This window comes from Anopheles nili, chromosome 2, assembly GCF_943737925.1.
Source record: "Anopheles nili chromosome 2, idAnoNiliSN_F5_01, whole genome shotgun sequence".
NCBI lineage: Eukaryota > Metazoa > Arthropoda > Insecta > Diptera > Culicidae > Anopheles > Anopheles nili.
In genome coordinates, this window is record NC_071291.1 from 6,807,951 (window position 1) to 6,830,758 (window position 22,808).

Genomic DNA, 22,808 nt, shown 5'->3' on the forward strand with positions numbered 1-22,808 from the left:
TGATATTTACTATGACAGACAGTGCATCATTGAACTTATTGAGAAAAGAGAAAGTTTCCCATCAATTTCTTCCTATTTGGATGCGTTGAAGCCTACGTAAAACAGTATTTCTATTCGGATACTCCCAAACGACGGTTAAATTCTATCGATTCGTTGAAAGCGTTTTCGAAACAATATTTACTTTACGGAAAGTCGTCTTGTCTCGCAACGTGACAGCTTGGGCGTGAATCGTAAGCAAGACTTCGATCCTCGGTTTCACCATTTATCGCTTGCTGTTCCACGCTTCTGCTTGTGTCGATACAACCTCGCCCTCGGTGGGCGTTTCTGTGTGAGCTAAAACCAAAGTTTCTAATTCCAAAATCAATACCCTCGAGCTCCCAATACACCGTTCTTCAGTTGCGTGTCCCTCAACGAACCGTGACATACTTTGCAGAGGTAGCTCCTGGGAACGGTAGCAGTTGGTCACGGGGACATCAATTAAAAATTATATCTCCACGCGCTGTGATTCCGTTCCATCCTGGCCGTTCTCCGGGCTGGGAAGGGACTTGTTAATCGGCTTTTGGAAGCTTGTCAAAGCGAAGGACATTCGGTGTTGGTCGATTGTTGTGCGAAATAATTATCCAGCTCACCGGAAGTGTACAGTAGACGAGGGCATTGAATTGAAGCATCGAACGGTAGCTGCTGACGTTAGGTTATCACCAGCCGCATCCTAATTCGTGGTGGTTTCGTTGAGAAAACTGGTCAACGGAAGCGAATCGAAGCAGCAGCACGCTGGTTTTGCTCGCTTGTGCGGCCAAGGCTACGCTACGCTACGCGGCTAGCTGTTATTGGTATTAAGAAAGTTTTAATTAGTTTTTTTATTCCTACATTTTATCATTCGAGCAATTAAAATGGTCTGGTTCCGAACTGCAAGGCAGCAGTGTACTCGATGTCTGTTCTTTTGTGGCACAAATCGTCTTTGGGTTATGAAAGAATTGCATTAGAAGGAGAAGTGCAGTTTGCGCAGGATTGTGTTTTGTAGAGAAGCTAATTCCCCGTTTCCAGGAATAATAATTTCCTTTCGTTTGCTGCCGCTTTGATGGAAGAGTTTTTTCTGTGTTTAAAGTGAAGAAGACAAGTCAGAAAACAACGCAAGAGTAATTTTGTTAAACAAGTTTTGCAGAGGGAATAAATGCACGAGAAAAAAAATCATCTTCCTTTAGCATTTTGCTGCTTGCTCTTAATGTTGCTTCGGAACTAAATTAGTTGCGAGAAATTATGAAACTTTCCGTTTTCATTTAGCGTTTTTCTTTTAAATTGCATACTGTGCAGCAAAACGAAGCCTGCAAAATATGAGAAGCACGTTTATAGTGGTTCGTTGTGAAAAAAATCCTCAGAAACAATCTTCGAGAACTGGTCTACCAAGGGGCGGTATTTTTTGTGCTAACTTTCCCAATATTGGCAGCAGAAGACCCGGGATTCTTCCTGCTTCATGCTAGTTTTAAACTTTCCAAGCGACACCGAGCAGCGCGCAAGATTATTGAACAAATTTGGAAAGTTTAATTAAGTTGAAACTATGAGCGAGATGATTTTTCGTGCCAGTTGTGCCATCCCAACAGATACCTTGTTACGCGCGGATTGATACGAAGTGAAATTAATCACTAGTGACCAAATAGGATCAGGGAAGATTTTTGTATAGAACGTTGCACCACCATCATGACGAAGTGTTTTCGTTTTAGTTCTATAGGAATTTATCAGCTCGTCAAGCGGAAGCTCCATACATAATTCCTTGAAATTATGTGTTTCCGGTCGGTCGAGAGTGTAGGCATCATTCTTCTTTTAAGGCTTCCGTTTCTTGCATTTCCTTCTCCATGACGGCAGGAAATAGAATAAATTAAGCAGATGACGACGATCCCCAGAATAACGCTAAACTAAGCCCTTACCAACCAGCGCGAACATCGAAGGGATGGAACAAAACTGAAGCCGAATTTTAGCCCTTGTTTAGAGATGCTGCTGCGAATGGCGCAGGCCTCGATGGTTGACTTTTGTGAATGTAATGAAAACTTTGAAGGCCTTGAATGTCGCTAAATGTCTGCTAAATTCTTCTCGCTATAGCATGCTTCGCGTGTGCTTTAAAATTCTTCACCTACTGCTCGAAGCGTCGTGCTCTTTTTGTACTTCCCTATCGAGTTCCACTTCAGCACAACAGTTCAGTACGAGTAAGAACGCTAGACCGCGAACGCTGGAAGCAGCTCTGGTGTGCCTAAAACTGAACCGGACTTGCCATGTGCTCGAGCGATGGTGAAAAGCACCAATGGGAAAGCTTTCGTTTTTCAAACTTTTCCTTGTCCTACTTCTCGCTCGCTCTCACCGGCGCTTGTCAACCGATCCTCGGACGGTCTGGCCGTGTCAGGCGAGATGCACATGCACGAGACGCTAAAGGAAACACTTGCCACAATCCCCGGAAAGTGGCACTCTGTCGGTGGCGTGTCAGGCACGGGAGACACACAGCGTGGATGGGGTGGACTCTAATGGTGTGGTTATGCTGATAAAAGCTGTACCATATTTTAGTAGGCCACTTATGTGCTGCGGCCGGGGAAGCCATTGTTGGGCGCTCGAGAGCAACATGACACACTCGAGCGATGGTGGAATGTTTTTGAATGTCTCGTTAAAAACTTTTTCCACCGGGAAGCTCGCTTTTCCTTCCGAACGCTGTTAAAAACGCTGTGGTGAAAAAGGGACGGAAAATCAATTGAATGGCAGTCTCTTCGTGCCCGGGGGGAGAACTTTTCCACATACCGAGCATCTTGTTTGACTAGTTTAAGAGAGAGTGAAGAAGCTGTTTTGTAATACTTTATATGAATTAAAATGAGGGCGTTGCCATATTTGCATGTCTTACACGCAACGTTCTGGAAGTCCGTCGAAACCAATCGATTGGGCAATTTCCTAATCTCAGCTGCGCTTTATCGGCGTTTGTTCGCAAAACCGGCGCGAATCCATAATGACAGTCTTAAGCGACAAATTGTGACGGAAAATGGAAACGACGTGGCATTAATAACGTGCCGTCCGACACGGCCGGTGGCATATGTGTGCGGTCGCGCGTTACCTGTACGTGGCACATGTGTGCGCCCGGTCCCATAATTCAGCCGCCTTGAAGGAGCCGTGGCCGAATTGAGCACAGTTTATGAGGGTATTTTCCACTAAGCCTTCCCCATCGGGACACCGGTTTTCCGGTGCACCGGTGCGCGAGGGATTACCGGAGGGTATGATATGTTTCCCGAGCGGATTAATATTTTGTACCGGTTCGAGCGCAGGAGTGTCTCGGAGCCAGCCCGACCGACCCGGTGGTGGGTGAGATTGGGCGTTTGAAGCATTTATTTTTATTTCACTCGTTCCATCCAGGTTAATCGTTACCGGTAATATCGTTCCGTTGGCGGTGGAAACATATTTTTTGTTTGGCGAAGCTTATTTGTGGAAGTTTTGTAAAACTGATTAATTCATAGCTTGGTTGTACAGTAAATGTGAGAGCTAATTGAATTCGTTCTATCGATAGGGCTATGTAGCATTGGAACAATTAAACATCTCTTGTAAACGTATACCAAATGTATTCAATTGATTTACCTTCAGGATTATTATTTAAAAGTCGGTTATATTATGTTACGTTAATATCTTTGGAATTGAATAATATACTAATTTTTAAACATATTTAAACCCAAATTGAAATTTGATGAGTTATTGTATATTTCGACAAACAAATTAATCCACTCGGCCCCATTTGGCATGACTTCTGATCCCGAAAAATAATACTCGCCAAGTTTGTGTTTTCCAATGGAGCTTCATCAACTGGCAAGGCATAGGACCCAACGACTGGCACGGTTACAGACGACTGTCGTGCCTTCGTGTAGGAACAACGACCGAAGACTTCGAGCAATGGAAAGTGATTAAGTTTTTACTACCGCCCGTTCGTGACCGTGGCCAAGCACACTGCGCGATAAAACGGGAAGTGAAGCAGCAGAAAACCTAGAAAATAGCCAGTGCCCGTTTCAGTGAACCACCTGCAATGGGTCACATCGGGAGGCGAGTGGGAGGAGTACAGCAAAAGCAAAAACCCACCCACCCACCCACACACACACACACACACGGAGATCAGCGTTTCGTGGTTCGCAATTTCGCACAAAAATAACATCGTAAAAATGGCTGGCTGCGAGTTCCTCCAGTTCATAAGACTCAATTACGTGCCCGGGTCGAAACGGGCAAAATTTTACCCAACGGCCGGAAAGCCGTCCCGTGGGCTGTGGTTTTATTAAATTAAACGACCATAACAACCGATCGTAAAACATCGATTATTTTGTGCTCGCAAGAGATGTGATACGATCCCGGAGGCCGGGTCAACCGAGAATCGATTGGCCAGTCCCGAATCTATGCCAAGGTTCGTTTGCTTGCGACCGTGCCAGCCAGGATCCGGAGCAAATCTGGCGGCCAGCTTCCGAGTGGTGGCGTCGAACGGTCGGTTGCGCCTCGTCGTTTCGTGAGCGGCCGTTTATTGCGGCAGTTTAGTATCAATTGTGACTGACCCCTGGAATGCGCGTCACGTATGCGACATATTTTCGAGTGGGAGGTATGACGAAGAAGCAGAAAACGACCGTTTCCGATGACCTCAGACACGCACAGCATAAGAAGCATGGCAAAATGTTTCGCCTCGCTGGCGTGTGAGAAAAAGGATCAAAAGATCATATTGATTATGAGAACCTCGCAGTTTGGAGGAATTTCACGCGCACGGATTTAATTTACACGCCATGCCACGTATGAAAATTCTTCTTGTCATGTTTGCAGCATTTCATGCTTTTTTTCACTTGCTCTTCTCCGCGTGATGGCCGTCTTTTCTCACCCGACTGTCGATGACGTTGGGGTTTTTTCACCCTCGGCAGCGAGTTGGATTCGGTGAAGGAAACCCATATTTCACGCTCGTCTCGTTGATTGATTCGCATTCTCGGCAATATCTCGGCCACTACGTTGCCATGCAATAAGTGAGTGACGTTCCGGGATGCCGACGCTCGAGTTCGACGTGTTGAAGGCACGTTAGTCACGTAGCGCAAACTAATCGTTCGTTCGCTCAAACACTCGAACGCCCCGTGCTCGACTGCAATCGAATGCAAGTGCAGCGTGATTCGAGGAGTCGACGTAGCCGTTGGTCTGGAGGTTTGGAGAGCGAACTCACAAAAAAAAGAAACGTATGAGAACCGTTCGAGACAGGTCTTATTTGGTTTGGTTTGCTTTATTGGCGCTTCTTTTCTCACCGTGCTGCCCTTTCGTGGGCCAATCGGCTTTGCACAAACGGCGGCAGCAATCGATAGCTGCCCTCGAGCGAGAAGGATGGCTGCTAAAAGGTCGAACGGTCGAGAAGCCCTGCCAAATGACATCATCCGACCACTGACAGAAGATGGACAAAAGATGCGATCGTGATTATGTTGGCGCTCACGAGCTCGATTGACGATATTGGCGTGATTGCGGCGTTCGCTTAACGCCTGTCAGCGAGGCGTGCGTGGAGTGGGAAACGGACCGATGAGCTTCGAAGTCGAGCGAATAGAGGCCTTAATGGGCTCAACGGCCTACCGTAATAGCCCACCACCCTAAAGGGCCCGCAAGACGACCGACCGACTCGTTTCATTAGCAAATTAGATGGCGTGTTTTATCCTGCGGCGAATGACGATGAATCGATGATAACGAGTAAGGCAAGAGAAAAGCGGGGCGGGATTCTTATGCGTTATTTCGACCTCCGGATGGACTTTTCGACCAGTTTTTGTGGAGGATTTTGTAACGGTGACCTGCAGTTGTCATGATTCTTGAGCAGCGCTGCAATGCTGCTGGAAAACTTGCCAAGAATTTCTAATCAACCAAAGCCGCAGGGAAAATGACGTTAGACGAACTGAAAGCCACTCGCAAGCTGCCTCAAATCGGATTTGCTCGACCGTAAATTGAACAACGCTCATCGAAGGAAGCTCAAATAAATCCATTAGCTACATCGTTGCGTATCGTGTGCATGTGTGCGGGCGCTTTTTCCTGCTTCGTCCTGGATTGCGGTACAATATCGCTCAGCTGGGCGATTAAAAGTTTCCCAATATTCCGAGCCACACCCGCGGCCACTTTCCCACGGTGCCATCCAGCACCACTTTTCCCAGCCACTCGACCCTTTTCGAGTGGAACCGGGAAACTTGGTCCACCAGCTGCGAGAGCACCGGAATAGGGACGTGAGTGATAGTTTTCGCACAAACTTGCGCACGCCAAAGGGTTTCGCATTCAATTTTGCCTAATGCCACTTCGGAGGGAAAGTTTCTGGGTGAGAAATTTTCACCCACCTCACTCACTTTGCAAAAGGGCGTGAGGGAAATCTTACAGTCCACTATCTGTGTGTATGTGTGTGCGCGCGCGCGCAAGCTGGAGCTTTGAGCTTGCCTCAATGCCAGTTGCATCAGGATGGAATAGCATGAATAGGTGGCTTCGTTCTTCCAGAGTGGCCACTTTGCACAAAGACCTTAAGCCAACCGGTGCTCAAAAGCTGTAAAATCATCTCAACTAGCGTTGGGGGAAGAGCTTTTTGTTTTTACAATCGCTCTGCGCCTGCGAGGATGATGAAGTTATCTTGAGATTGTTGCAGTGCGTTGCAATGCTGGAAAGGAAACTGACGACCAAGTTCGATATTTGTGCTTCTGCGACGAATTACTCGATTTTGCAAGTATTTATAAGAGGCGTCGCTTCAAACTCGCAAGGGATTATAAGAATAAATTTGTGGAAATTTTGAAATGCTCTTCATTGATGTCGGGTACATTTATCGGGATCCTTCACATCGAAACTTACCGCTTTCGTAGAACAACTCTTTAACGCGTTGCGTAAAACGCGAATGAAAGGATGAATGGCTGTTTACAAATTAACTTAAGATGTCAGTCCACAGTTCCGGATGACGAGACGGTTCCGTATTTCAGGTACAACGAATGATTTGAGCTTGATTTGGTGCTCATTTCACCGAAATTATAGGGGAGTAAATTGAAAACGGATGGATACCAAAATTCAGCCCAGCGTTGATGAAGATGTAGCGATCTCACCACCACGGAATGGTTTCGAAGAAACCCGTATCTTCCTTCGGTCCCAAAAAGCAGTATCGGATGCTTTGTGAGTTGTTCCAAAACCAGCGGCACGGGTGTCTTTTGCATGCCGAGACAATGCGAGTGAGAAAACAATGTAAACTCTTGGTAATACCACCGTTGATTAATGACCGTATTCGCCCCTGTCTGCCGGCCAGGCTGGCGGACGGTACGGAACATGCTTAAAAGTGCTTCACTTTTGCCCATCCAAGTGGAATACCTGTGTCGCACCGGCAAGCGTACCGCATCAGTCTCGCCGGGAATGTCACTTTGCGGTTTTTCGGCCGTCGGTTAAGACAGCAACGAGACGCGGCGCTGTTTTCTCAAGCGAACCACATCGGGACCGCAGGACGAATTCATCCTCCTGCGCAACGAACCGGCAACCCAGTAACTTGGTCTGAGGGATGTCTACCATCCTCGGCCCAGCAAGGAACCGGCAAAACGGTTGGAATTCTTCCAAAAACGCAATCAACGCAGAACTGCTTTCGCCGTGACATTTGCCGGGCCTGTGGGTGCTCTTTGGGGGCGGTCGAGAAGAATGAGTGAAAATAATTCTGTCATTTCACGAGCATGTGTGCCTGTGTCGGTTGTGACTGGTTGTGTGGGTGGGTTGGCCAAATTGCACGAAAATTCGGCTACATTGTAACGCGTCTTGGAGAGGTGAAATACGTCTTGTGACGTTAAGTCGAGAGTGATGTAGCTTTGGTGCAAGAACGCGAAGAATCCGGGCCGCATGTGAGTTGAATCATGACATGCTTCGTTTTGAATATGACATTACACGCCTTTTTTTTCTCATACGTAACACATTTACCGGATTAATTGAAATGAATGGCCTGCTATGAATCCATCTTTTCGAAGCAGTTGCGTAATTTTTCATACCAATATTGCGCTCTCCACAAAATGCCTCACTCTGGAAAATCTATTCAATGGAGTGCGATTGTTCACGTTCTTCAATATGCTGCCTTTTTTCCGTCAACTCTCTTTAACGATAACATGCCGTACCAATGCAGATGGCAGGGTAACGAACATTAATTCCCAAAGGCGCCGAGGTCTGCGGAAAAGTCCATTTGCACGGCATCGTCCAAGTGCCGCATCGCCACCACCGGGCGAGCTCGTTCCAAGTGCCGGGAAACATTACTTAACTTTCGCAACTCGACAATGTGTCACCCGTGTCGGGGCTCATTAACTGTCTCTTAATTTGACCGTCACCGAGGCCGCGCTGACGTTCGGTCCCGTGAGAAGTGTGTGAGTGCGCCATCCGCTAACAAGATGCCCTTTTTTCCCTCGACTGGATGGCCGTGATCTGACCTTAGACATGATGCCGTGCCAGCGTGCTCCTTTCGCCACCCGGTCAAGTGGCCCGCCGTTGGCCGCGGAGGTTGGCAATTGGGTCAATTTAGAGCTAAGAGTCCGCGGAACGGCGTGAGCCCGTCGGTTGCGTTTGTGCTGCGTGCTTCTGATGGGGCGCGATTTGGCGATCGGGAATGGAGATTTATATCACGCGAAAGAACGTTTCTCGCTTTCCGTTGAGCAGGATTTGCGCATCCGGGGCGCTTATTTGCTGCTTCAATCAAAGAAACGGAAGCCAACCTCGCCACTACACTGGGCATCCGCTGTACGGGCAGTTCGCTTGGGTGCAGAGATTTATCACCCACCCGTCCCACTGAGCACTTAAATTGACGGAAAAACAATGTGTCGATAAATTAGTGCCACTGCCTGGTTGCCTACAACCGGCTCGGGGTGTCGAAATGTGTCATAAATTTTGGCCCATGACAAGAGCGAACGAGCCCCGACATGCTCGTGTTGATGATGTGCGGCAAGTTGCCGCATCTCGCCGGTAGAGCACATGCCGAGTGTTGGTATGAATAGGAGGCCATGATGTTGCTTGATCGATCACGGCAAGTCGGCATTTAGTGCCGGTGAAAATTAGCACCCGTTCAAACGAACGCGGCTCGTTTGATGATGCCTGTTCAACACACTCCCGGGGTGCTCGATGGGTGGGGATAAATGGGTTTACAATGTTTCATGTTTAAATAGATTGTTTCGGCAGCAATTGTGTGAACGTGCTGCTGTACGAATCAGCCCGCCCATGCTTGGCCATATGGTTTGTAGTGGTTTCGTGCGTGTTTTCTATTCACAAATCCGTACCGTTTTCGATCGATTGCGAGAGCGAGTGGGCGTTACCGTTCCATCGAGTGGTTTTGAGAAAGATTCTATTTTCTGTTTTCAAACATCTGAAGGTCATCTGTAGGGATTATTTCGATGAAGTGAAGATTTTTACGAAGCGAAGATAATAAATGGTAACTTATCGAAATGTGAGGGAGTGAAACCCATGTCGAACATTCGGTAAGTATGTTTATTTTTGATGGTAAAACCTGTAAAATACTTTTATCTTCTTACAGCAATTTATGCTGGCTTTCATGGTTTTTATTGCATGAACATTACATATGCCAATTGGACGATAAATTTTTCTTTTCTTATTCTTCTCGCTATGTTTTGCGCCCCGACGTTTATTGTTTATGAAAGTGATATGGTCATCATTTTAGTAAGGCGGCTCCTATCCAGTAATTAATTAAAGACGCCCTCAAAGTTAACGAGTTGTTAATACCACCTATTTCATGAGACATATGTAGAATGGATAAAAACTAACCCTCAATGCTCGCGTGCAAGAATGTTCTCCAACGTCTCATGCGCCTCGTTATGGAAGAAAAGGCACCGAATACGTGCCGACCATCTCGAAACCCCAATCTTCGACGTGCTTAGACATTAACTGTCCAACCAAGCAAATGACCCAAGGTGTCGACGGTTTGATGATGGCTAGGATGGCTATCCTCGTTAACACGACTTGGCCACGCTAATCTTGTTTATGCTGCCCGTAACATGATCGTGGTTGGTCTGTCAATTTCACAGGCTAATAAACGCGGGACATCGCTACATGATGTACACTCCCAGCCGCTAGTCAAACGAAGACAGTGTTTCGCTTAGGAGCTATTCGCTCTTTATCCGAGCAAAGAAATGCGGTCCGAGATCTTTGCATAATCCGTGCCCAGTCGCGATGGTCTTTTGATGGGAGCTTTAACATTTTCTTTCATTTCCTCCTCGGTTCTTTTCCTTTAGGGAATAAGTTTAATTAACACGCTAGACGACCTGGTGGTACGATGTATTGATCCAGCTAGGAGAGTGGCAAATGCGTTGAGAAATGCCCAAAAAATCCCCAAAAGATTCATTTCCTAGTCGCTAATGAAAGGCTCAGGCAGGATCATCTAAAACCACGAGTCCAGCGTCTGAAAGTTTGGCTGTTCGTTTGTTCCTAGGCATCCTGAGAGCGCATGGGGGTGTCTGTGCCTTCTATTGACCTTTCGCTTCCGACCTTTCAGCAAGTATTGGTAAATTATGGCGCTAGCAAAAGATCCGCCCCCTTATACAAGCACAAGGCGAAAAAAAAAAAGAAAGAACGCCAATAAGCGCAGCATCGTGGTTGATGCGAAATAATGACCCCGAGACGGTAGGCCTGCTGGCAAAAAAAGGGCACCCAAAGCCGATACCCGTAAAGGTGGGAAATTTTTAATTAAAACCATTCCGTGTCCGCGGTTCGAGCAAATAGGATTTACCTGTACGGTCGCTGGGTGTGGTTGGAATCGCAAATGGAGTCCGTCCGGAGGTGCGAGCGGATCGGGCGAACTTGGAAGCAGGTGGAAATAATTAGCGATTCCACGGCCCATCACCTTTCGGTCGGGCTGGGACTTTTGCTCGATCCCAACGCTTCATCGCGTTCGGTCATCATGGCGTCCTCTGTTCGTCCTTGGCCGACTGATGAAGATCGCGTTACTTCTCGCTCGAGCTGGGATGGCGTGATCTTGTGCGGGCGATTTGGCATCCTCGTGTCCTCGTAATGACCGCCATCATCCCTTCGCGTGTTGGTGCCGGTCGACGAAGCAGAAGGGGTTCAGTTCGGTCGCCATGACGAGATGATGGATTTCCATCAATCACGCCCCGAAACATCATCTTTTTCAATTAATAAACGTCAGCCGGCGGGACTGACATCGGAATCTGGTCCGAATTTGTTCCGTGCTCACGCGGCGATGGCGGCAAAGAATCGCCCGTCGTTGGACCGGTTCCTGTTTCTTCATCGCTGTGGTTGGATCGCAGGAAGTAAAAAGAACCCCTCCATTTAGTTGGTTGCTCTTAGCTCACTCTGGGAATATCCTCGTTTTGAAAAAAGGCCTTTTTATCAGACTACTATGTCACTCTCTGGTTCCTAGATGAGTGTCCTGGAAAGAGTTGCTTTGGACGGGGTATCATCGATAAATCATCACGATAGGCCACCTACGAAACAGATGGTCAGAGGGATCAGCGCAGCAAATTCCGTTTTTTTGTGTGTGGAATCCATACCATCATGCAGTGTTAAAAACTCTTCAAGTCAGTGTAGCCTTTCCAAATGACAGCCAATGAAAAATTGAGATCATCACAGAGCAGACTAATGCAGTGAATAGTCCTTTTTGGCTCACATTTTCTCTTTAAGACAAATTGACTGGAAGTTTTCGAGCTTCGAGAAATGTTACCAGGAATGCACGTTTCTAATAATTTCCTCAATATTTGTGTGAGTTGTTGTTTTTCAGTTCACACATTTTCCACCCATTCGCATGCCGTTTCGGAAGTAAAAGTTCAAAAGTTATTACATCGAGTGCGTATGAACCAAACCATTAGATTGAGCCAGCAAAGCGATTTCGACGGTTTGTTGGATTTATCTCCAACAGCTTGTTTTCCTTCATCCGGCTCTAGAGCTTACCAGAAAGTACCACTTTCAATCAACCTGGCCACCAGATCCCAGGCTCGTTTCGAAAAGGAACCGCCAGGTTTTGTGAATGTGTGTTTTTTTTTTCAGTCTTATTTCCTTTTTTTAGTCCGCTGGTTTCCGCTGACCAGCACCGCCACGGCTATGGCTGTTCAAATTTAATACTCTATTTACGTTCGAGCTTCGTAAGCTAAATAAAGCGGGCAAGACAAGATCCTGTCTTTATCCACCGATGCCTTTTCGCCCGTATATTGTGGCATGGGAATAGAACCGTAAGCCGGACGAAAACAAACAAACAAACACCCAAAGAAGGACTCGATAGAAAGCAAACGGAAAAGAGGGCCCATGTCTGTCGGAGTGCCTTGCAGTGTCAGTGCACCCGGTAAGAAGGAAAATCTCTTTTAATTAAACCAATGGAATCCGTCAGGAGGCGAAAGATGAGCAAATCCTGGAGAGGGGACTTTTATTTCTTCCTTTCGCTACCACAAGCCGAAAACAAAAATGAGAAGTGAAGGAAGAAAAGGCAACAAAAGAACTCTGGCCAATCTTCGAGGGACCAGTGAAAGCAAAACTCCTTGGGACGTCTTCAATGAGCTCTATTTTTCTTTCGCCTGTTTTGGCCTGTTTTTGTTACAGTTTGCTGAACTTTTTGACTTGATTTTCGGGACTTGTAACCTGCACTGGAAACCGGCCCTCTCTACCGTATTGAGTGAAAATTGGATGCTGATGAAGGTGCGGTCGACCGCTGGATTTTCATTTTGCGCCCCATCTTTGCTGAAGTTCAAGGGGGTTTAAGATCGTGTGGGAAAAAAATGTTCACCCAAATCAACGAGCTAGTGTCTGAAACAACCTTTCTATCGAGTGTGCTTACCTCGATAGAATGAAACGAGAAAAAAGCCAATCGATATTTCTGCGCTCTAGTCAAACGGGGCAGAACACTGCATGTACTACGGCTCGATGGCTCTGTTAATTATCCATCTGGCTAATTTATGTTCATTCCCCTTGGTGCTTTTCGGACAGAGAAACTTCACTGTTCTTCGTGAATGGCATAAAGCTTCCGCGAAACAGCTGGCAATTGAAATCAACACGCAAGTTGAAACTTTGCGAAATCAATCAAACGTTGAAATCGATCGTCGTAATTGGCCATTGAGCACGGTCGGGTGATTCTGTAAATGTGAATTGAAAATTCGATCTCGTATGTCCGTGGCATTTTCCTGTTTTGTTATTTCGTAATGACCAACCGCCCTAGGGTTGTCGATTGTTGCGTCCTGCTGTGAAAGCTCCGGGTGATATTTCATTATCGAACCATGTATGGGCTATTACGGGCATCGGGCCAGACCCGCCCAGAACATGTAGTGATGCGCAGATGTGACCTCGATTTCCGACCACTTTATCGCAGGCAGCCTCGAATAATTAATACCGCCCTGGTTGGCTGCGCTCGGTTGGGGTTGAACACGGGTGCACACGGGATGGAACGATTGTGGGTAATTTCGAAGTAATTGTGCCGATGTCAGCATGACATTAAACTCAATACTATTGCTCTTGTGATCGACTTTTATAGCCGTTCCAGAAGCAACGTTTGCCACACATCGGAGCGCTAGTCACGTGGTGGAGTAGCAACAATGAAAGGCTATGAAATCCTGTTAGTTTTTTATACATAAGTATATTTTTCCGGTTGATTGCCATTTAACTGCAGAGTATTGAATGGGTCCTGAGATATTGCAGCCCTTTATAGAAAAATGATGTGACAATATATATATCTGAGTAGATTATTCGCAGATCGTGACACTTAAGTGTATGTGATGGGATACGAAGATGTAGAAAAAAATGCACTGAAAGCAGTCAAAGCCAGTAGCTGCATTATTTCAGCATCAATAAATTCGGTTTTTACAGCTAAATGAAAAGCTTGCTGCGAAATAGGGTGAAAAAGACCAGGCGCCTCCATCATGAATACTGTGGTGCTCTGAAAGTACGATAATAGTGAAGAATATTTTCAACAAATTCGTTGAGCCATTTTCGATCCCGTCAATCATCATGCTGCGTGAATTGAGCTCCCTAAGAATCCACAGGGAAATCAGTCGAAAAGTTTACCTACACACTGTTAGGACAGGAGAATCGGTACTAAGCAAGCAGTAGATTAAATTGGATCACAAAGGCGAACAAGCGACTGGTTTGTTTAAGCTTCGTTTACCACTCCTTTGTTGACCATCGAATATCTCATGATACCCGTCTTTTGGTGGCAAGCGCTTGCAGGTTTCGGCCAAAGATTGCGCAGGATGGTGCAAAAAACCGTTACGGACAGATTGGTCATTGAAAAAAAAACACGGAATTGTAGTTCTGAGCGTGACCGAAAAAAAAGCACAAAAAATGCACTGAATCAAAAGTGTGGCGTAAAAAACAAGATAAACGAATGGAAAAGGCTTCCACGCCCACTGCATCATTAGAGCGTGAGGCAAGTCGCAATGAGGAGGTGCCTAGCAGGAGGCCTAAAGGTCACACGAGGGAGGAATGAGTATCATATTACTCGTCGCCACCGGTGGCGCTATTATGTAGCAAATTGATGTCGTTACCGGGAACGATGGTTTTGACACTTTGGGTCTGGAATCATTTGTATGATTGAGGGGGCATTTATTTCGGTCGGTGTTGACTTTCATACGGACGGGATGTACATTGAAGACGCAGGTTTGCCTCAATTGAGTGTGGGGGTCAATTTGGTGGTTGCGATGCGCCGGTCAAAGTCAGTCGGTCTTAAGCTCGTTTTCAAATGGGTAACTGTGTTTCTTAAAACTTAATAAAACTCAAACGGTTTACTTTATCAGAAAATGTTCTTTGCAGCTGGATCTATGAAAAAGACCCTTACTTTTAGCGTATTAATTTCCATTCTGAACCATTCACTCAATCGGTTGTTTTTTTTTCCATTTCAGATACAACACTAAAGGAAAGGTATGCAATTAATGCGGTAACCAAAAGAGTGCATTTCAAATGAAAAGTATACCAGAAAAATCACGTGAAATGCGACGTGTACAACGGTGTATCGCAAAAAAAAAGCTAACGCACCCACATCAAAAGTGCAACCTCAACGCAACCGCGCTTGGTGGAAGAAAATAAATAATACGTGCATTAATTAAATTACGAAAAAGAAAAGCAACAAACACCTATTATTATGGCATTGTTTTCCGTGAAAATGAAAACGCTGCTTGGCAAGCGCATTAAAGTCGGTAATGGCGAGCATCATTATTTCATTTGCGCTCGCCCACCCATTCCGCGTCCGGACAATATTATATTGGCTGCGTACATTAATCCGCGCTGAGGAAAACGGACGTCCATTGTTTGCCAAGGGCGCGGAAATTGCGCGTTCAGTGCACGCATCCAAACGCAGAGCAAATGCAAGCCAACAAAATTAGCAGCCATCCGCGAGAGCCGATTGAAGCGGTGTAAACAATCCCGCGGTTCGCGGTGATTGTTTTTTGTGGTCTTTTTTGTTCGTGCTTTCCTGGTTGCAATATGGGGTGTTTTTTTTTTTCATTCATTTCCCACCCACCACTCTGTGTTCTATGTTTGCCATACTGAAAGATGCTGCCTTTTGAGTGCGTGGGATGTGTGCGAGGAGATGAGCCATTAATGAGCGGATACTTTGTCGTGTAAATTAATGTACCATGAAAGTGTCATTGCGTGTAATTATACGTTTATTTCGACCACAGCAAAATAAGCGCCTGCTGAAGAGGTACAAAAAATGATGCAACGATGCTATGAAATCGATTATATCACTAGCAATTGTGATGAGATTAGCTCTTTATGGCTTTGCTATTGAAACATGTTTTTTCGTTAAATGAATATCAAAAACAATGTAGATTATACTCTAACAGATGAACGAGCTAGAAAAAGTGGCCTTTGCGCTATAATGCCCCGAGAGAAACGCGTTCCAATTTCTGAAAATGCAGCATTCGATGAATAATTAAGCGTTGCTATCGCGGGCTGGTTTGAACACATTTGGGATCTACAAAGGTAGGGGATTAAATTAGACGTAAATGTTTGCACAGGAGTTACTGCAAGGAGGGTGGATTACGGATCGTGTGTTAAAATAATTGGCCAAACATTGAATGATTCAGTAACCATTAGTATATACCAATTTCCCAACGTGGATGGATTGGCGTGCTCCTATGTATGTGTGTTATGCTGATGATCGTGTGCTTACCATCTCGCGCTATGCTTCGATTAGGTTTGGGATTGATTGAATTAGTTGTAAAGTACATTTTGCACCTGTATGCGTCGCTGCATCTGAACAGCGCATTTTTAAGGCTTTGTAGTGCAGTGTTTAATAGTTTTCACTCTGAAATCCATTACAAACAACTCATGAATGAATGATTTTGTACAAGCCTCCATTAGGGGCAGCATTCGCAATGAGAAAACGGTCAGGCCATGTGCGAGATTATTGGGATTGTAAAAAGAGCATTGAAACTAAATGAAATATGTCTAACTTAATCCCTCACACCTTTCGAGCGCATTCGTGCAATAAACTTATGCAAAGCCTTCGAACGGTAAACGAAGCGCACTCATGTGTGCTTATGAATTTTCCCTACCGGTAACTTTAAATGGAGCCAGTGTAGCGATTAATTCAACCCAACCGACAAACCAGAATCGTTTATTAAACAGCTACGATATCGTTACCGTTCTGGTGGCAATTTTCCGACAGGTACGTCAGCTATACAAAGCACTGGGTTTAAATCAACACTTCCTCCAGAGGAAGCTTCTGCCTTGGGGTGACAAATATTCGTGGCTGTCTTCTCCTAATGCCCGATGGCGACCGGGAAATGGTCCAATGACGGAATCTCCGCTTCGGGTTCTGGCCCTTTCCACACCCCTAACAAACAGCTCTCATTTTCCCGCAGGACATTTGGCACCGTCCCGAAAGCAGTCGACGGAGAGAAACTCACTTTCTCTGTGAGAAAACAGCGAGGAGTGGGAAAAGGGTTTGCCCCAAAATAGCACCGCTGGGTCGGAGAATGGCATGTAAAACAATAATCCACTTAATGATTTGCTACGACGAGCAACCAGGAAGGGAACTTCCGGAAGCTACCAACCACAGCGTGTCCTGAACCTGAAGCGGTGTTTGCAAATGGTGCGTCGACATTCGTTCATCAGACTTTCCAGTCGTTTCGGTGGCTTTCACCATACCAAAAGGTGACTTGATGCCCGATCAATTCCTCCCAACGCCATTAGTGGTGGTGGGGTTCGTTGAGAACCAGCTCTGATGAGAAGGATTCTGCTTTTGCGAGACGGATCTGACCCGATTTCCGGTCGACGGACGCTGAAACCGTATCCCAAGCATCCCGTTTCAAGTGTCGACATATCGAGCATCCATCATTTGCCGAGTCCCGAGGGCGTTCGGGGTTCGTTTCGCCTGTGATACATTGCGGATGGCGTTTGATCTACGATCGCACATGAGAGTCGGGAATCGGTCAAATTTCCACTCATCACAGCCAGCCAGTCTGTAGGAGACAGCGAGATTGACCGTGTAAAGACGGGCTGATAATAAAATATCCTGGATCGGATGTTCCTTTTTTTCGTTTTCATTTTCTATCCAATCGCTTAAAGATCCGTTTTCGATTGCGTGGACATTGCAACCTCGACTGTTGCCGAGCAGGATAACGGCCTCTCCTAATGGCCGATAATGATGGCGATTGGATGAAAATGATACTGGCCCGCAAAGTGTCCGCTCGGCAGCTGCCGAGATGGAATAATCGATTCACTCGGTGGAAACGCAATCAGAGTCAAAATTTAATAATTCAATAGTCAGCATTCGCTCACGCACCCTTCAACTTACACTTTGAAGCTCGCTTCTCCACATGGTCCTTTTTGGGACGCAAGATCAAAGCAATTGGTTGCATTTGTGAATCGATTCCATCGGTTGTATTTGTGCACGGCTATTGCTCACGGCCGTGCCTGGATGAAATCGATCGGGTGCAATTTCCATGTCCCGCATGATGCTGCAAATTGCATAAGTACGCAGCCGAACTGTGTGCTACGAGCTGTTTGCATTCTGCCGCAGCTAACGATGGCATGGCTCGTTCAAAACCACCTCCGAGGCTTACCGCAACGGCCCGTACCGGATAGGTTAGCGTGATTTGGAGGGAATTTGCAAATTTCTCATAGCGAACCGAATGAAATCCGCAATGCAACATCACGGTACGAGCGTTTTGATAACAGGTAGCCCAAATGATTGGAGGCTGTCCGATCGAATGAGTCGAATAGTTCATCTAACCTTCGCTCATGTAAGCTTTTTGTGAGTTTTGGTGCGTGAGAGATTTTGTTGAATATAAATTGAATTTCCCGTAACGAGAACATGTAAAGGATTACCTCGCATTTTCCGGGTTTTTGAAACAAATCCAACATCAAATGATTTCAGCCTATCGAACGCACATCCTTTTCTAATTGATTCTCGCAATCCTATTAGCATTGTTTCTCTTAACTTCTCGAGCTTGAGTGCGATCTGGGAAATCCGTCCGAAAATAATATTCATGAGAATTGTTTCCGGATTTGGGTATAAGAATGAGTTTTTGAACCAACGCGTAATTAATTACCAACGCTATTGTAGCAGCTGCTGTACGTTTGACATTCCTTCCAAGAAGCACCCAAAAGGAGCGATGATTTCGTAACAGATTTCGTAGCAACACCAATCAAATGGTCACAGAAGAGGCCGATCCAGAAGCCTTGAGGCCGATTTTCCGGAAGAAGGCTAATTCGAGTGTCTTGCTCCCGGTCACCGGCGGTGGAAATTTTGACCAGACCGGAAAGCGAACGGAAACAAAGTGCCGAAACAATCGTCAAAGACCGATGGCCGCCTGCTCGAAGCTCGGTTGCTCAAGGACGCAAGTCCAAAGTACTGCGTAGCGAGTGAAATCGTGTTCCCACGGCGACAAACAGCACTCGTCGTCGGGTGTAGCTGGAGCGCGCATTCCTTCACGGGGCACTCGAGACTCGACATCGGGACCGCCCTCGGGGGTAAAATACGCCAACGAACGACCTTGGGACTGCGACTCGCTGTTTGGTGGCGAGAAAAACACGAATTTTCCCTTCACCACCGATGCCACGGGATGGTGGTTGTGTTTTATTTTTATTTCAAATTAATTAAGTAGCTCGTCGCCACGCGGGCTTTCGTGGGTTTTGGATGGAGGCGCCTGGTTTATGGTACCGCCGGTGACGGGGTTTTTCCCTGCGGCAGTTGCGTGAGCGTGTGGAAGCGCGCAAGGCGTGGCAAAAGTTTTCCGCCTTCATTACAGTACGACGGTGAATATTGCGTCGAACCCGGCGGTTAGAGCCCGTGTCCTTCGCTGTTTATGAATTTGATGATTCGAGCATTGCATGCGCCGGGGAAGTTAGGAACACGGTTGTTCAAATCCCCGGACAATCTGTCGAAATGAGGCGACGGTCCAACATATAGCAATGTGTTTGTGGATGTGTGCGAGGGGGTTTTCTGTACAAAGGAAAGCTTTTATGACGCATTTTTTTAATGGGACCTAAGCAGTGCACACGGCACAAGAATTGGTGTGGAAATTAATTGCTCCCGTATGGAATTAGCTGCTATCATTTAAAGTTAGCCGAGCACGTAGCCAAAATTAAATGTAAACCTTTTTGATCGATTTTTGAAGCATCGTGTTAAAATAAGCAAAGTATCCCAAGCCAACGGCAATGGCAACGATTTCCCATAATGGAGTGGCTCGGTTAACGTTTTGTTCATTTATCGTAGCTGTCAGCATCGATCCATTTAAATGAGACATGCCCAAAAAGGGATTGACCCACCGATAGCACGCTTAATCGCACCAAAAGCTGCCCATTTCCGAGACAGATTTATCACCAAGCGCCCTTTCGCCAAAGGCGCCAATCGGGTATTCATGGGCAGTCCGCAGACAGAATGGTGCGCCTGCTGTGGGAAAACGAGACCCCCATCTCCGGGCAAAGCCGCTCCAATTAGCTGCGATATCAACGGGTATCGATTCGCTCGACATCACAGACCTGCCGTTTTGCTGCACCGGTCACGTACTAATGAGGGCCACATTTCATGGATGGCATGGTGGTAACCTCAATGCCTCATCCGTGCTGCGGCAACGAAAAATAGAACCTGCACTGAGGCTGCCGTCTGCCCTAGAATTGAACCAACCGCAGCCAAGGTTGAATTTGATTTCCGCAAAGAGAACACCGGTGAACCGGGCCCATGAAGGTAGCGTATCGTATCGGTCCGGGTCATGGTAGCTCGGTTAGCCCGGTGAAGACTTCACTCGGCCATCACTCGTCACTGAACCTGGCCTCTGAAGCCCATCAAAGGGTCAAAAGCGCCCGGTTGCGCCATACACATGCGTCAGGGTAATAAAAACAAATCAAAACAGCTCTAGATGTAATCAGTGCTCCGGTCTGGCGGTTGTTCGGTACAAATAATGAAGATTTATTGGCAGCATCGGGCCATTCGGGCAAGGTAGGTCAATTTCTCGAGCCGGTTCCAGCTTTCGCAGCGGTTTTGGGTATGAAGTGAGCCGCTTGATTGGCTCGCTGTTTACCGTCGGACTCTCATGTGTGGGAATATTTTTTCTTCCCTTTTTGCTTATTCTGTTCGAGCTGAACAAGCTCGTAAAACTGGCGCTCCAGTCATGCAGGAGCATGATGAGAGGGATGGTAGGAAAAGTTTTGCAACGACTATTTTCAGAACGTCTGCGCGTCACATTATGGAGGCACTTTGATTTAGGTCTGCGATGGGCCTACCGGATGGAAAAGTCAATAAATATAAGCTAACAACGGGTTGGTCGTGTTAATGCACTGAGAGAGAGAGAGGCCTGACTTTTAGAATAAGATACCAGCGTATATCTAAATAATGTATGCTCCTGCAGTTTAACGTTTGTTGTTTCATTATTAACGGAACTTTTCGCGCCGCACGTTTTCTTTCTTTTACAACATTCTCTTCCGAGGAACAAAACGATCGTTCGTAAACATGTATGATTTATTTAGCAGAGGCTTGTGTGAAAGTCAACTCAAACGAACGAGTCTCAAGTTTTACATCCCATCGAGCTTTTTTCTGAAGAAAAAACCCTTCTGCCATGAGTGAAGACTTTCCTCTCAGGGTGTTCGGGTACAGGAGAAACTTTTACGTCCCATTCCCAAAACGCGACCTAATCGTCAGCTTGTTGACATAGGAAAAACTTTGATGAGGCCTCGACGACCCTTGCCACCTCGGAAGGGGTCATCCGAGTGGTCGGAGCATGGGTCACAAATCAAGTCAATGGTGTTTCGGAGCGTTTGCACGTTTAAATGGTGACAAATTCGCCATTCTGGCATTCCAAACCATAGAAACTCACGCCGGGAGGTTCTATCGAGTAGAGCTGCCAAAAACTTTAACCCCTCGGGCCGAGCAAGGGCGGTTTCGTAAAGTTTAACGGCTGTTGTTTGCCTTCGTAAAAGTTGTTAGATTTGTGTAAAGAAAAAAATAAAGCCAAAAACTACCCTACGGAGCGGAAATGCATGGGATGGCGCATCTTTCTCGCATCAAACCTCGTCCGCGCTAAGGTCTGCCGGCACCGGAAGTGGTCCGGGACAATCGCCACGTTTCTTACACCGTTCCATCGCATTAGCCGTTAGGCATGCACGGTCCCATCACGACATCGGAAACACGTGTCGGGCTTGCGTTGCGTTTCCAGCCGAGCGCTACCATTCGCGTCAACGGGCTGGATCTGGCTGGGTGTTCTTCGACCACCCTGCCGGCTGGATTATGGAGGTCCTATATACACCATTCGACACATCAGACGATGGACGTGAACGGGCGACATTTCGTCACCGGAACCCGGAAGGACACCCGGTGCGTCCGGTCGAGCACGACGTGAGATTACCGAAAGCTTAACACTTGCTAAAGCTGCTTCCCAGCGCCATGTCGTTGGTGGTGGTGGATTTGTGTCTGGTGAACATTTTGCGCTTCGCTTTCTAAAAGCTGATATTTTTTTTCCGCAGAGTGTTATTTTCTATTCTTCTTTCGTGTCCTGCGGCTTCGTCTGGTGAGGGTTCTAGCCGGTACCAAAAGTCGATTGTTGAAATGGTCCAATTTTGTCGGTTTTATTTAAGGCGATGTAACTGTGGAGCTTCTATCATCGTTTTTGTTGATTTGGGTCCTTTCGTGTAGTTGAAAGTCTACTTTAAAAACCCATGTCACGCATGTTGCAGCCATACTTTAACGAAAGTTTTTCTTTTTGTATGGCAGCCCTTTGAAAACTGTGTTATATATCATATCATTTGTTTGAAACAGCAACTATTACAAGTGTTATTAGTTAAACGTTCACCGTTGATGTTAAGGGAATCCATAGTACAGCTATAAACAGAAAAAAGAGAATTGTATAGAATGCATGCAATTGGTTGGCTTTAGAAATATTCATTATGATGTTACAGTTAATTGAGTTAATTGATAAAGCTTTTGACTACCGTTCGGCTTTCATAAATACTGCCTTTCGTCGCATTTGACTGTTATGATTGCAATCCGAATTACTCGTTCATACTTTACATCAATCATTTGATCATATTCTTCAAATGCTAATTTTCGCTTCGTTTGAAAAAGATTGCACTATTCAAGTATGTCTCAGTAAAATGTCTGTTTTTATGCGTTGTACCATAGAGGAAATATTTGTTTGTTTAAGACAAAAAACCTTCTCGCATGATGAATATTTGCTCACTCTGCCACGAGAGCGGCACAACAACATGTGATTTAATTTTCCTCGTTTGTACTAGGGCGATTCGGAAAAATACAAACAAATATGCCTGATGAACGGCGCGTGTGGAAGTGTATGGGGCAAAGCAAAAAAAAAAGGAATATAAATACAAACCACCGCAAACGGTGAAACAAACGAAACGATCGTGATAAACAA

At 46.1% G+C, this 22,808-nt stretch overlaps 1 protein-coding gene across 1 annotated transcript in view; it reads left to right on the forward strand.

The window, feature by feature from the left end:
• Positions 1-22,808, forward strand: part of LOC128731405 (octopamine receptor beta-2R) — a 71,937-nt gene that overhangs the window by 12,570 nt on the left and 36,559 nt on the right. The window contains exon 3 of the mRNA XM_053824524.1: positions 14,838-14,856. The gene's annotated coding sequence lies outside the window, so the exon portion shown is untranslated. The remainder of the gene's footprint in view (positions 1-14,837; positions 14,857-22,808) is intronic.